This window comes from Ambystoma mexicanum, chromosome 2q (genome assembly GCF_040938575.1).
Source record: "Ambystoma mexicanum isolate Mex_15411 chromosome 2q, UKY_AmexF1_1, whole genome shotgun sequence".
In the NCBI taxonomy this organism is placed as follows: domain Eukaryota; kingdom Metazoa; phylum Chordata; class Amphibia; order Caudata; family Ambystomatidae; genus Ambystoma; species Ambystoma mexicanum.
In genome coordinates, this window is record NC_090924.1 from 1,259,151,264 (window position 1) to 1,259,164,073 (window position 12,810).

Below are 12,810 nucleotides of genomic sequence, written 5' to 3' on the forward strand. Positions count from 1 at the left end.
GAACCCCTGTGGTTCTCCACCACAGAAACTACCAGGAAGGTGGGGGCTCTTCATGGTGGAGAGCTGAAGAGTCTCTTGGTGCTTGTGGCAGGTGCCAAGGCTGAGGCACACCAGGACATTTTTCAAGGTATGTGTATGTCCGTGTAAAGTCAGGTTTGCGGCCTCCAAGACAGCGGGAAGTGCCTGTGCGGCCTGTGAAAACATGGCGGACAGCGACGAAGAAGCAACTCCGCCACCCACAGTGAGGCATCTGCAACAGGGCTCTCTGCTCCCAATGCAAGAGTTTGACATCTCCGGCCCACCATCGAAACTCGGCCCGAAATGGCTCTTGTGGATCAAGAAGTTAGACATGTATTTCACAGCCACCAGAGAGACCAATGACGATGCGAAAAGGGCCACTCTACTATATTCAGCAGGCATAGATGTTCTACCCATTTATGAGTCCCTGAACTTGCAGGTTGTGACGTATGCGGCCGTCAAAACGGCGCTCCAGAACTATATCATTCCGTTATCTAATGTTGACTTCGAGAGGTTCCTCTTTTGCGGAGAGAAGCAGCATGAGGACGAATCTCTCGACAAGTTTTGCGCACGTCTGCGACAGGTGGCAAGCACCTGCAGGTGGGACAATGAGGACAACATGATCCACAATCAAGTAATACAAGGGTACAGCTCTGGCAAGCTTCGCAGGCAGATTCTGCGGGAACCAGGTATGACTCTAGCCCAAATATTGGACAGTGGCCGGGTGTATGAGCTTGCCGAGACGAGGGGTGCAAAGATGGACCCAGGCAAATGTGAAGAAGCGTTTGCAGTGGGGAGACAGGCCCCGTCTAAATCACGATGGAGCCAGAAGCGCCAGCTGGCGGCCCCTGCGCAGGGGAGTGCGGCCATATGTCAATACGGTGGTTATGATTTGCTCCACTCCGAGGACTGTCCGGCCAAGACAAGAGTATGTGGAAGGTGCAACAATCCTGGTCACTATGCCCGAATGTGTCGCGCTGCCGCCCCGGTGACCACGCAAAGGGGGCCAGCAAGGGCGAGTGGAGGTGGCTTTCGGAGACAACGTAGCATTGCGACGCTGGAGCAGGACACTCAAAGACTTAACATCGCAGAGGAAGAAGAGAAGGAAGAAGAGATTTTTTTCATTTCCAATCTTGCGACATCGGCAAAGAAAATGCGTCAACCGACGTGCATCGTGCACATTCAGGGTGCCCCCACCCAGGTTCTGATTGACACTGGCGCCCCTATGTGCGTACTTGCCACTGACCACTACAAGGCCATCCCCGGGACGTCCCCATTGGATATGTCCAAAGCCAAGATATTTACTTTTGGTGGTGACACACCGCTGCCCATTCAACAGTGACTCGGGGGGACAAAACCATTGATTTTTTTCGTCACTGACGTCAGCCCCCACTCACTCCTAAGCTGTGCTGCGTCGGAGGCGCTGGACCTTGTGCATTTTGCCCTCGAAGTATATCAGGTGGACACAGACCGGCTCCTGGACAGGTTCTCCAGTATCTTTCAAGGTGTGGGCAAATTGAAGGCTCCCCCAGAGCGAATGCACATCGATGACACTATTTGGCCCATCGCCCTAAAGCATCGACGAATTCCGTTCCATCTTAGGGCGCAGGTCGAGAAGGAACTGCAATTGCTCGTGGAAATGGACATCACTGAAAGGGTTGAGGGGCCAACGCCCTGGGTATCGCCTATTGTGGTGGCGCCCAAGCCCAAACAGCCAGGTGCCGTCCGCATCTGCGTGGCATGCGTCTCCCGAATGCCGCCATCAAATGGGAGAGGCACATTACACCCACGTGGGATGACATTGTGGGAGAGCTGCAAGGGGCAAGGGTGTTCTTGAAGTTGGATCTGAGGTCGGGGTATCACAAGCTAGAGCACCTCCCAGACTCAAGATACATTACGACTTTTACTACCCATGAAGGCCTCTATCAATTTAAACGCTTGAGTTTTGGCATTTCGTCCACGGCGGAGGTCTTTCAAAATGCAATCAGGGGAGCGTTGGCCGGCCTCAAAGGAGTATTCAATATGAGTGATGACATCTTGGTCTTTGCCGAATCCCAAGCCGAGTACGTGAAGAGACTGGAATCAATGTTGCAGAGGCTGAGAGATCTGGGCCTCACTCTACATAAGGAGAAATTCAAATTTTTCAAGAATCGTATTGGATTCTTTGGATTCATTTTCCATGCCAATGGTGTCTCGCCAGACCCTGAAAAAATCAAGGACATCAGTGAAGCCGCGGCGCCCCAATCCGCCACGGAGGTGCGGAGCTTCTTGGGGATGGTTAATTACTGTGGGCGTTTTATCAAAGGTCTGGCGTCCCTATCCGAACCTCTCCGAGCATTGACAAAAAATGACGCCACATGGATGTGGGAGAAGAGAGAACAGGATGCCTTCATGGAGATCAAGCGTGCTCTCTCAGATCGAGACACAATGGCGTATTTTGATCCCACAGCCGAGTCCGAGATCGTCGTTGATGCCAGCCCCATGGGACTGGGGGCTGTTATCATGCAGTCAGACACCAGAGGTGATATGCGGCCCATCGCATATGCGAGCAAGGCCCTCACAGACACCGAGAGGCGCTATTCGCAGATTGAGAGGGAGGCGTTGCCCATCCTATGGGGCTGCCGGCATTTTCGTCTGTACATACTAGGGAAACCTCTGACAGTTGTGACGGACCACAAGCCGCTTCTGCCCATTCTGGCGGGTGTATCTTCAAAGCCTTCCCCGCGGATCGAGCGCTGGATGTTGGCACTCATCGAGTATGGGGTCAAGCTCGTGTACAGGCTGGGGACGAACAATCTGGCGGATTACCTGTCTCGCCACCCAAACTATGAGAGAGCGCAGGGATCTCAGGAGCTGGTTGAGTGCCAGGTGTTTGTCCATAACATTGTGGAATGCGCTATGCCGATGGCTCTGTCCAGAGAAGTTGTGGTGGAAGAATCATCATACGATGAGGTGTTCCAAATTGTACAGGCCGCGATAAGAAGGGGAGACTGGAAGCAGGTACTACAGAATAACACCAGGCGGGATGCCAGGGCCCGGCGGGACCTCCAGGCGCTTTGGAGGGTGAGGGATGAGCTCTCAAAATCGGACGATGGACTGCTGCTGCGGGGACGGCAGATTGTCGTTCCGCAGTCGCTGAGGGCTCGAGTTCTGGAGCTGGCGCACACGTGTCACCAGGGGGTCGCGAAAACCAAGGCACGGCTAAGACCCAAAGTGTGGCTCCCGGACCTGGAAAGCCTAGTGGAACTACATGTGAGGATGTGGCTGCCGTGCCAAGCAACAAGTCCCATTGAGAAAGCACCACCCATCAGTTCCATGGAAAGAAGTGAGAGCCCGTGGGGCACCGTCCATGCTGATTTTGGATCGACCGGGAGGGGCATGTACTTTCTGGCTGTGGTTGACCAATGGTCAAGGTATCCCGAGGTGGAAGTCGTAGAATCAACAGCAAGCAAACATACCATAACGGCGCTGGACAAGATGTTTGCCACCCATGGTTTCCCGGAGATCCTATGCTCGGACAATGGCCCACCGTTCACGGGGAATCAGTTTGCGCAGTATATGAAAGAAAAAGGGATCCATCACCGCAAGGTATCGCCGCTATGGCTCAGGGCTAATGGAGAAGCCGAAAGACTCATGAGGACCCTGAACAAGGTGTTCAGAATATCGGCCCATGAACGGGGTAACCTGAAAAAGAAACTGGTTGAATTTCTTTGGGAATATCGTACCACACCCCATCAGTCGACCGGAGTTGCTCCGGCAGAGGCTCTGTTTGGACGCTGCCCGAGAGGGCCGTGAGCGAGGGGTCATCGACAACGACAGAGTCCGAGAGGAGAGAGAGGCACACAACGAGAAAGAGAGCGTGAGGAAAGGTCTGCAAGAAAATGAGGTTGCCGTGGGTGAGGCGGTGCTCATGCGGAATCAGCGACCGGAAGGGAAGCTGTCACTCCCCTATGAGCCCCAACCGTGGACTGTCACTCACGTCAAGGGAACCATGCTCACCGCGGCGAATTAATAAGGGACCGTCACCCGCAACCGGTCCTTCTTCAAGAAGGTGGACGTTTGTCATCATGAGGAAGCGCAGGAAGGGGCGTCCCCGCCCGAGGCGGTGGTAGACGGCCCGGAGGTAGATCCACCAGAGGACATAAGGCCACCGATGGACATCCCGCTGCCGACCCACAGGAGCAGCAGCCGATATCCCATGCGACAAGGACGCAGACTGCCGGTTCGTCTCAAGGACTATCATAGCACTTCACCTGCTGCTCGCCATGATCACCACAGCACCTATCCCATACTCCTCTGCCCTCTGCACTTGCATGTTTTGAACACTCACAAGGCATAGTAGGTTCTTCTTACCCCCCGCTTCTCTTCTTTTTGTTGTATTTAATTAACTTAATTATTTAGTGTTGTTGTAATTACATTGTCTATCATCCCCTGTCCCCTCACTGCTGCCCTGTGGGCGCTTTGAAACAGTATTTGCTTCCTGTATAAGCCATAGCTCTCAACCTTTCATGGCCCTTGGGCGGGTGAAAACACCTGGTTTTACATTTGGCGTGTGATAACCCATTGATTCCTATGGACGTGTACGAGGCTTGGCGGGTGAGAGAGCTGCTTAAGTGGCGGGTGACACCCGCCAAAAGCGTGAGTTGAGAGGTATGGCTTATACCATACCTCTCAACTCACGCTTTTGGCGGGTGTCACCCGCCACTTAGACAACGCTCTCACCCGCCAAGCTCCCTGCACACCCATATGGATCGATGGGCTTTCACCCGCCAAATGCAAAATCAGGTGTTTTCACCCGCCCAAAGACCACGAAAGGTTGAGAGCTATGGCTTATACAGGAAACAAATACTGTTTCAAATCGCCCACAGGGCAGCAGTGAGGGGACAGGGAATGATAGACAATGTAATTACAACAACACTAAATAATTAAGTTAATTAGTTAATTAAATACAACAAAAAGAAGAGAAGTGGGGGTAAGAAGAACCTACTATGCCTTGTGAGTGTTCAAAACATGCAAGTGCAGAGGGCAGAGGAGTATGGGATAGGTGCTGTGGTGATCATGGCGAGCAGCAGGTGAAGTGCTATGATAAGGTAAGTGCAACCTCCAATGGGAAAGGAGAACCAAAGCAAGTGCAGAGGATGGACAACAACTAAGATGATAAAAAGTGGGAGGTCAGGGCCCGAGGGTGTAGGGCCCCCGGGATGCATACAGGCCCTGCACTTCAGTCAAGCTACTGTGCGATTAGCAGGGGAGAGAGGGAGTGAAGGAAGAGGTGAAAAGGAAGGTCTTGAGTCTTTACCGGTAAGCATAGATGCCAACATTCACGCACATGGGAGGGAGATTTCGTCTGGGAAATGGGGAGATCCTAATTTTCCCACGGAAATGCATTGGGGCTACATTTATTTTAGGAGTGAGATTGGGAAAAATAGCAATATTTTTCACTGAAAAATCAGGAGGGGTTGGCATGTACGGGTAAGTAATCATAGCATTACCTCCACGTCCCTCTTCCTCGTCCCAGTACTTACCTCTGAGGTATACCAAAGCATCACCAATGGGGAGAGGTCCCAATGAGACCCAGAGAGAGAGAAGTGCTTAAACACAAAACACCACTTTAATCCCCCAGCTAATCACATGTCAACGGACAAGACCCCAGCCCCAAAGGAGACATCCCTGGAGTGAGGATCATTCAGCCGGTAATGTTTGATAAACATGCTCTGTCTGCCCAGGTGGCATCCCTATAAATCTCCTGCAGAGACACCTCTTGGATATCTGCCCAGGAAGCGCCATTCCCCTAGTGGAATCACCATGGGCATGTTCAGGCACAGACAATCCAGCAGAGACAAACACCATGGAGGTGACAGTCCGAATCCAGCAGCTAATGGACACCCCCAAGGCTTTCATTTCGCCCCAGCAGTGCCAAATGTAATAAGCAGGCTATCAATACGACGGAACAACTCAGTCTCAGAAAGTTATTCCAGAACAGCCTGCTGAACAACAAAGGCATGCCAAGCTACCATGTCAAGAGTCTGGGGATTCTGGAAAAAAGCCAGGAGAACCAGATCCTGGGACGTGTGAAAATTAGACACTACCTTAGGTAGAAACTTGGGATTGCAGAGCAAAACAATGAAATAAGGGAACACCTGCAGAAAAGGAGGGCGACACAACAAAGCCCCCACCTCCCACAGAAGTCAGGCAGATGTGATCGCAATAAGCAAAGCCGTCTTGGAGTGAGGTGCCAGATGTCGATGTCTGCCAGGGGTTGGAAAGGAGGACCCTGAAGGAACCTCAAGATCAGAGGAAGATCCCATGGAGGAAGCCCCTTAAAGGCACAGGGAGGAGAAGCAGTAAGATCCCTAAGAAACATCCCCACCAAAGCATCCCCCGCCAGACAGCCCTCAGAATCCCCCTTGAGGATCTTAATGGAGGCCCAACGGGAGCGAAGTGCGGACACAGCCAGGCCCTTGTCAAACCTCTGCTGGGGAAATTGGAGAACAGAAGTCAACCCACACGATTGGGGAGGACCTCAGAATGCATACACCAATACAGAACATGCCCCAAGTGTCTGTCATAGGTAGAAGGGGGTCTAGCTCGGAAGATAGAATTAACCACTGGACCAGCAAATCCCAGGGAAGTCAACCCAGACCGCGCAAGAGCCAAACTGCCCATTGAATCCACCAGACCTCGTACCCCAGAGCGGCCTGCAGAGGGCAAGGACACTTTGGAATCAACCACGGCTCTCGACACTGGAGCTCCAGAAGGGAAGGGAATCAACCCCGTTGAGGCCAGAAAGGAGTCACCAAGAGAACCATCACCCGCATTCCCTGATCGGCTGCACCACCCAGGGAAGAAGAGGAGGAAAGGCATAGAGGAGACCCTGAGGCCACTCCAGATTCAGGGCATCCACCCACCAGGCTCCCACTGCCAGAAACTGGAAGCAGAAGAGGGGAACCTTTGCCGAGGCCTGCAAGGCAAAGAGATCCAGAATTGGACACCCAAACCCACTGCAGATTTCTGAAAAGACCCTGTCTGATAGGTCCAGATCCAGTGATGAGGGGAAGTTATTATTTCTTTAATATCCGTAAAGTCCTCTCTTCTCTCACTTTCTATGCTACCAAACTCTTAATCTCTTCCCTCATCTTTTCTCGCCTTTTTTACTGTTCTCTCTTTTTCGGTCTACCCGCCTCCCATCTCACCCCCTTAAATCCCTCTACCACTCTGCCATCTGTACCCTCTGTCTTCTCTCCCCCCATGATTCCATCTCCAACTCGCTTTCTAACCTAGGCTGGCTTCCTTTCCACTCCCAACTTAAATTTTACTTCCTTTGTCTTGTCTTTAAATCTCTTCACGACCTTTCCTCTCCTTACCTCTCCTCTCTTCTCTCATTCCATACTCCCTTGTGCTCCCTGCGCTCCGCTGATCTCTTCTTACTCTCTGTTACCACACCTTCTTGTGCCTCTTCTTGTTTCCGTTCCTTTCAGCTCCTTGAGCCCCTACATTGGAATTCCCTTCCTTTCACTATCCGCTCCATTTCCACCTATTCCTCCTTCTGTTCCTCCCTGAAATCACTCCTTCTTCACTCCCCTCCCTGACTCCTTTCCCCTTCACCTCCTCCTTCTCCTCCCAATTCACTCTTCCTGTTCCTTTCCCTATCTCCCCTTTGATCTACACCATCCCTGCTACTCTTCCCCCCTTTTCTCTCTCCCTTTTCTCCTTACCGTCTCCCCTCCTTTTCTCTTCCTTCTTATATGTAAATTGTTCTACATGATGTTCTCTGGTTTGATTCATGTATATTTTTATTGCTTCTATGTTCTATGTTTGATGTTTCTTGTTAAACTGTAAAGCGCTTTGGATTAAAGCGCTATATAAACAATAAAATACAAAATGCAAATACAAAATACAAATTTTACTTCCTTTGTCTTGTCTTAAATCTCTTCACGACCTTTCCTCTCCTTACCTCTCCTCTCTTCTCTCATTCCATACTCCCTCGCGCTCCTTGCGCTCCGCTGATCTCTTCTTACTCTCTGTTACCCCACCTCCATGTGCCTCTTCTTGTTTCCGCTCCTTTCAGCTCCTTGAGCCCCTACATTGGAATTCCCTTCCTTTCACTATCCGCTCCATTTCCACCTATTCCTCCTTCTGTTCCTCCCTGAAATCACTCCTTCTTCACTCCCCTCCCTGACTCCTTTCCCCTACACCTCCTCCTTCCCCTTCCAATTCACTCTTCCTGTTCCTTTCCCTATCTCCTCTTTGATCTACACCATCCCTGCTACTCTTCCCCCTTTTCTCTCTCCCTTTTCTCCTTCCCGTCCCCCCTCCTTTTCTCTTCCTTCTTACATGTAAATTGTTCTATATGCTGTTCTCTGGTTTGATTCATGTATATTTTTATTGCTTCTATGTTCTGTTAAACTGTAAAGCGCTTTGGATTAAAGCGCTATATAAACAATAAAATACAAAATGCAAATACAAAATACAAGTTTCTGCTGAGGCAATCCGCCCTGAAAGTTGTCCACCCCGCTGACATGTGTGCCCTCCGGAGACACTAGATGCTTCTCCCCCCAGGCAGCTATCTGAGAGACCTGGGCATTCAGGGAGTGGCCCGAGCCCCCTTGCTGGTTTACATAAGCCATGGCCTTTGTGTTATTATATTATAATTGGTTATTTATAACATGCTTAATACCCAGAGGTTTCTAAGCGTGGACATGGGCATTGAACCTGTGTTGCTCCGCGTCATCGTGCTTCCAAGGAGAGTGTGTTGCCCCTGTGCTATGCTCCTGAGAACTTCCTAAGTGTTATCCGTCATGACCACCACCACCCGACCCTCCAAGGACTACCCAAAAAATAACAGGGCCCAGTAAATGGCACACAATTCCTTCGAGTTGGATGAGCGATGAAGCTCCTCCGGAGCTCACAACCCCTGTGCCGAACGGGCACCCAGAGTGGCACACCACCACCGCTTGCTGGCATCGGTAGTAAAAGTGATCCTCCTGGGTCAAACCAGGGCCACCCCTGCCTGGAGATTACGTACCCGCAACCACCACTGCAGATCCGCCTTCAGAGACAGAGAGACCGGGATGGTGGATTTGTATGCCTGAGAAGCCGGGAGCCAGTGGGCCAGAATGTAGAAGACCAGGGGACGCAGATGTAGGCGGGCCCATGGGACCAGAAAAAGATAGGAGGCCATGTGCACCTGCAGCGTTAGCAATAGGCGAGCTGGAACGCTCAGCCACCAGAGAACCCTGACAAGAACAGATTTAAGCTGCCGGACCCTCTCCAGAGGCAAGTAGACCTTCCCCACCCTGGTGCAAAACTGGGCCTCAATGAAAACAAGTTCCTGGGATCTGCCAGTTTATCAGAAACCCCCAGTTTTGTAGAGACTGACAGACCAGACATAGATGTGCCATGACAATCCCCCACTTGGCCGCCTTGGCTAGCCAGTTGTCCAGATAGTTGAAAAGCTGAACAGCCTGCAGGTGGAGATGAGCCACCAGGGAAGCCACCAAATTGGTGAACACCCTGGGGGCTGAATGCAACCCAAATGGGAGGACCCGGAACTGAAAATGATGATTCCCCACAAAAAAGCTGAAGAATTGGATCTGGAAGGGGAGCAGCGCCACATGATAATAAGTGTCCTGGAGATCCAGGGACGCTAACCAATCTCCTTTCTGAACCAGAGAGAGAATGAGTCTCCACCATGAACCTTTCCTTCTCCACAAAACAGTTCAGGCACTTGCGATCGTGGATGAGAAAGTACTTCCCAGATGGTTTCGGAACCAGAAAAACCCTAGAGGAAAACGCCTTGTTGGGCCCTAGGGACTGCCACAATAGCATTCTTCAGCAATAACTCTGACAGAGCTGCAGACATCGCTGACTTCTAGGGCTGAGTGCAAGGAAAAGACGTCTTGACCAAGAGTGGCTGAACAGGCAGTGGCAGGAAGTCCAACTGATAACCATCTCTGACCCTGCAGAGAGCCCAGGAGTCGGAACTCCACTGGGCCCACACAGGAAAAAAAAACTAGACAACCGCCCACCGCTGGCCTGAACCATCTGGGCTTATGCGCCAGACCTGAAGGCCGAGAGGTGCGAGAAAGAGCATGCCCCCCCCTTGAGGTTTCCGAAAAGGAGCAGGTTCTAGACCCAGAATAGGCAGGACCCCACCTGACAGATGACTTCTTGATGGCCGAGGAAGTCTTCAGACGCAAATTGTCAACATGTTTGTCGACACGGAAAACCTTGTGAACTTTGTCCTCCAATGAATCACCAAAATGTTTAGCCCCCTCAAAGGGAAGTTTAAGTGAGACCATCTTCTGTGAACCCTCAGTCTTCCGATCCTGTTGATGAACAGGCCTCTGAGCCGAAATACCGGCACCCATAGAGATGGCTGAGCCATGCACACAATCATAGGCCAGGCCTGATAACAACTCCACCTACCGCTGCATATCAGAGAGGAGAGGAGCACAGTCAGAGCCATCCTCCATAGCCTATTAGAGCTTCTTAAAAACCCCAGCACTGTCTCCACCGTGTAGTATCCATAGACATTAGCCAGGAGGGACAGTTGAGCTTCAGAGTGCATTTTCTTGAGGCCTGAGTTAATCTTGTGATCCACCGGGTCACGGACTGCCGCCTCTTCAGCCATCACGGAGGACCGGCCCACCAGACTTGTGAGAATATCATCCACCCCCACAGAGTACGAAAGCAAAGCATCACTACCTTTTAGCGGATAGAGCATCGCCATAAGCCGGGGCATGGCAATCCGTTCTGGGTCCTTCCACTCTCTAAGGATCTTTTTGTGAATGTCCGCAAACAGGGGCAACTCCATCTTGGGCATATGCTTGTATTGCCTATTGTGAGATCTGCACAGTCGCCCTGGACCAAAGGCTTGGAAAACCCCATACCGTCCCACACCTGCGCCAAGACAGCTTTCACATCCTCTCTGTCCAGATACTTCCCTTCAACATGCACATCAGAAGAAAGGACATCCAAAAAGGAGACCTCTGAACCAGAAGAAGACGATGAAGAAGAGGAAGGGGAGGTCCGGCTGTGCATCTTTTCCCCCTGTATCCTCCACTCGGGTGGCCAGGGAAAGGCCATCGCTTTTGGGGTAGATATGCGAGGGAGGATCACCTGGGTGGAGGAGACCTGGGGAGTGGGGAGAGGACGTCCTTAGGTGGCACATGGTATCCCCCATTTATCTTTCATAATGAACACTCTGTCCCTCCGGACTTTGTAGGCTATTGTCAAGCCTTTCCCTGTTCTACACTTAAAATATTCCCATGAAACATCATCTCGATACCGGGATGTGGAAGAGACCAACTAGGAAGTCGCAACCTCATTTTATTTATTTATTTTTATTTATTTATTTATTTATTTATTTATTTATTTATTTATTTATTTATATAGCGCTAAAGCCCGCAGGCAACAGAGCGCATTCCAAAAAGACAGGACAGTGATTACAAAAACGGGACAAGAATAGACACACAGAAGATCATATCATGGGGAGCTGAGAGAGGTCGCTAATCCAGTTTATTTAAAGAGTAGGGTCTTTAACTTCTTTCTGAAGAGTATGTAGTTGGTTTCTAATTTCAAGGATACGGGCAGTTCATTCCATTTACGGATGCTTCTGTTTGGAAAGGCCTTGCCCAGGCCGTTTAGCTTTTTAGCTGGGGTTGTCTGGAGAAGACCTTTGTTGGAGGATCTTAAATTTCTAGATGGTTCATGCCACTTGAAGTGTTTTTTCAAGTACGCTGGGGCTTTGCCATACAAGCATCGGTGGACCATTGTGAGGTAAAAGTAATTCTCTCCTCCATGGCCAGCCAGTGTAGATCTTTCCTATCGCCTGTAATGTGTTCCCTCCTTGGCCTACCCGTGATTGTCCTAACGGCATTATTCTGGATTACCTGGCATTGCTTCAGGCATTTCATATTAGCTCCCAGAAGCAAGGAGTTGCCGTAGTCCAGTCTTGACAGTATAGTTGCTCTGGCTATGATAATGCTGTTTTTTTGGTTGAGCAAGGGTCTAATTTTTCTCAGGAATTTTTGATGGTATTGACAGTTCCTTTTTAAGTATGCTGTATGGGCCTCTGCTCCTAGTGAGGCTTGTAAGTAGACTCCCAGTGTCTTTACTTTCTCGGATATAGGAATTTGGGCATTTTTTATACTGAATGCGGAGTATGAAGGAGTTAGGTTTTTCCTGGCGTGTGTGGATCCAAAGATCATTAGTTCCGTTTTGGTCCCATTGAAACACATCCAGTTGTCTTTCATCCAGCCCTCGACGATGTTGTATATAGTCGTAAGTTTTTCACTGTCTTGATTATAGTCTCCACTAAGCTCGAAGACCAATTGAGGATCGTCCGCGAAATTAGTGAGGAATATTCCCAGTTGAGTTAGCATGGTACATAGGCATTGCATATACAGGTTAAACAGTAGGGGGGAAAAACTAGCTCCCTGCGGGACTCCACAGTCCACCGGTTTGGTTCCGGAGGCCTTATTTCCCCAGACAATCCTGGATTGTCTGCCTTGTAGAAATGATGATATCCATTATGTTGCCTCTAGTGAGCAGTTTCCTGAGAGTTCTAGGGCCTCTCGGAGCCTCTTGTGATCGTGCAGATCAAAGGCTGCCGAGAGGTCCAGTAATATCAGGAGACCTGATTTGCCCTTGTCCAATATACCAAGCATCTCGGTCTGCAGATCTAGTAAGGCTGATTCGGTGCTGTGGCCTGTCCTAAAGCCCGACTGTTGGGGGTGCAGCAGGTTGTTCTCGTCTACATAGTTCTGGAGCTGTTCAGTGGCTACTTTA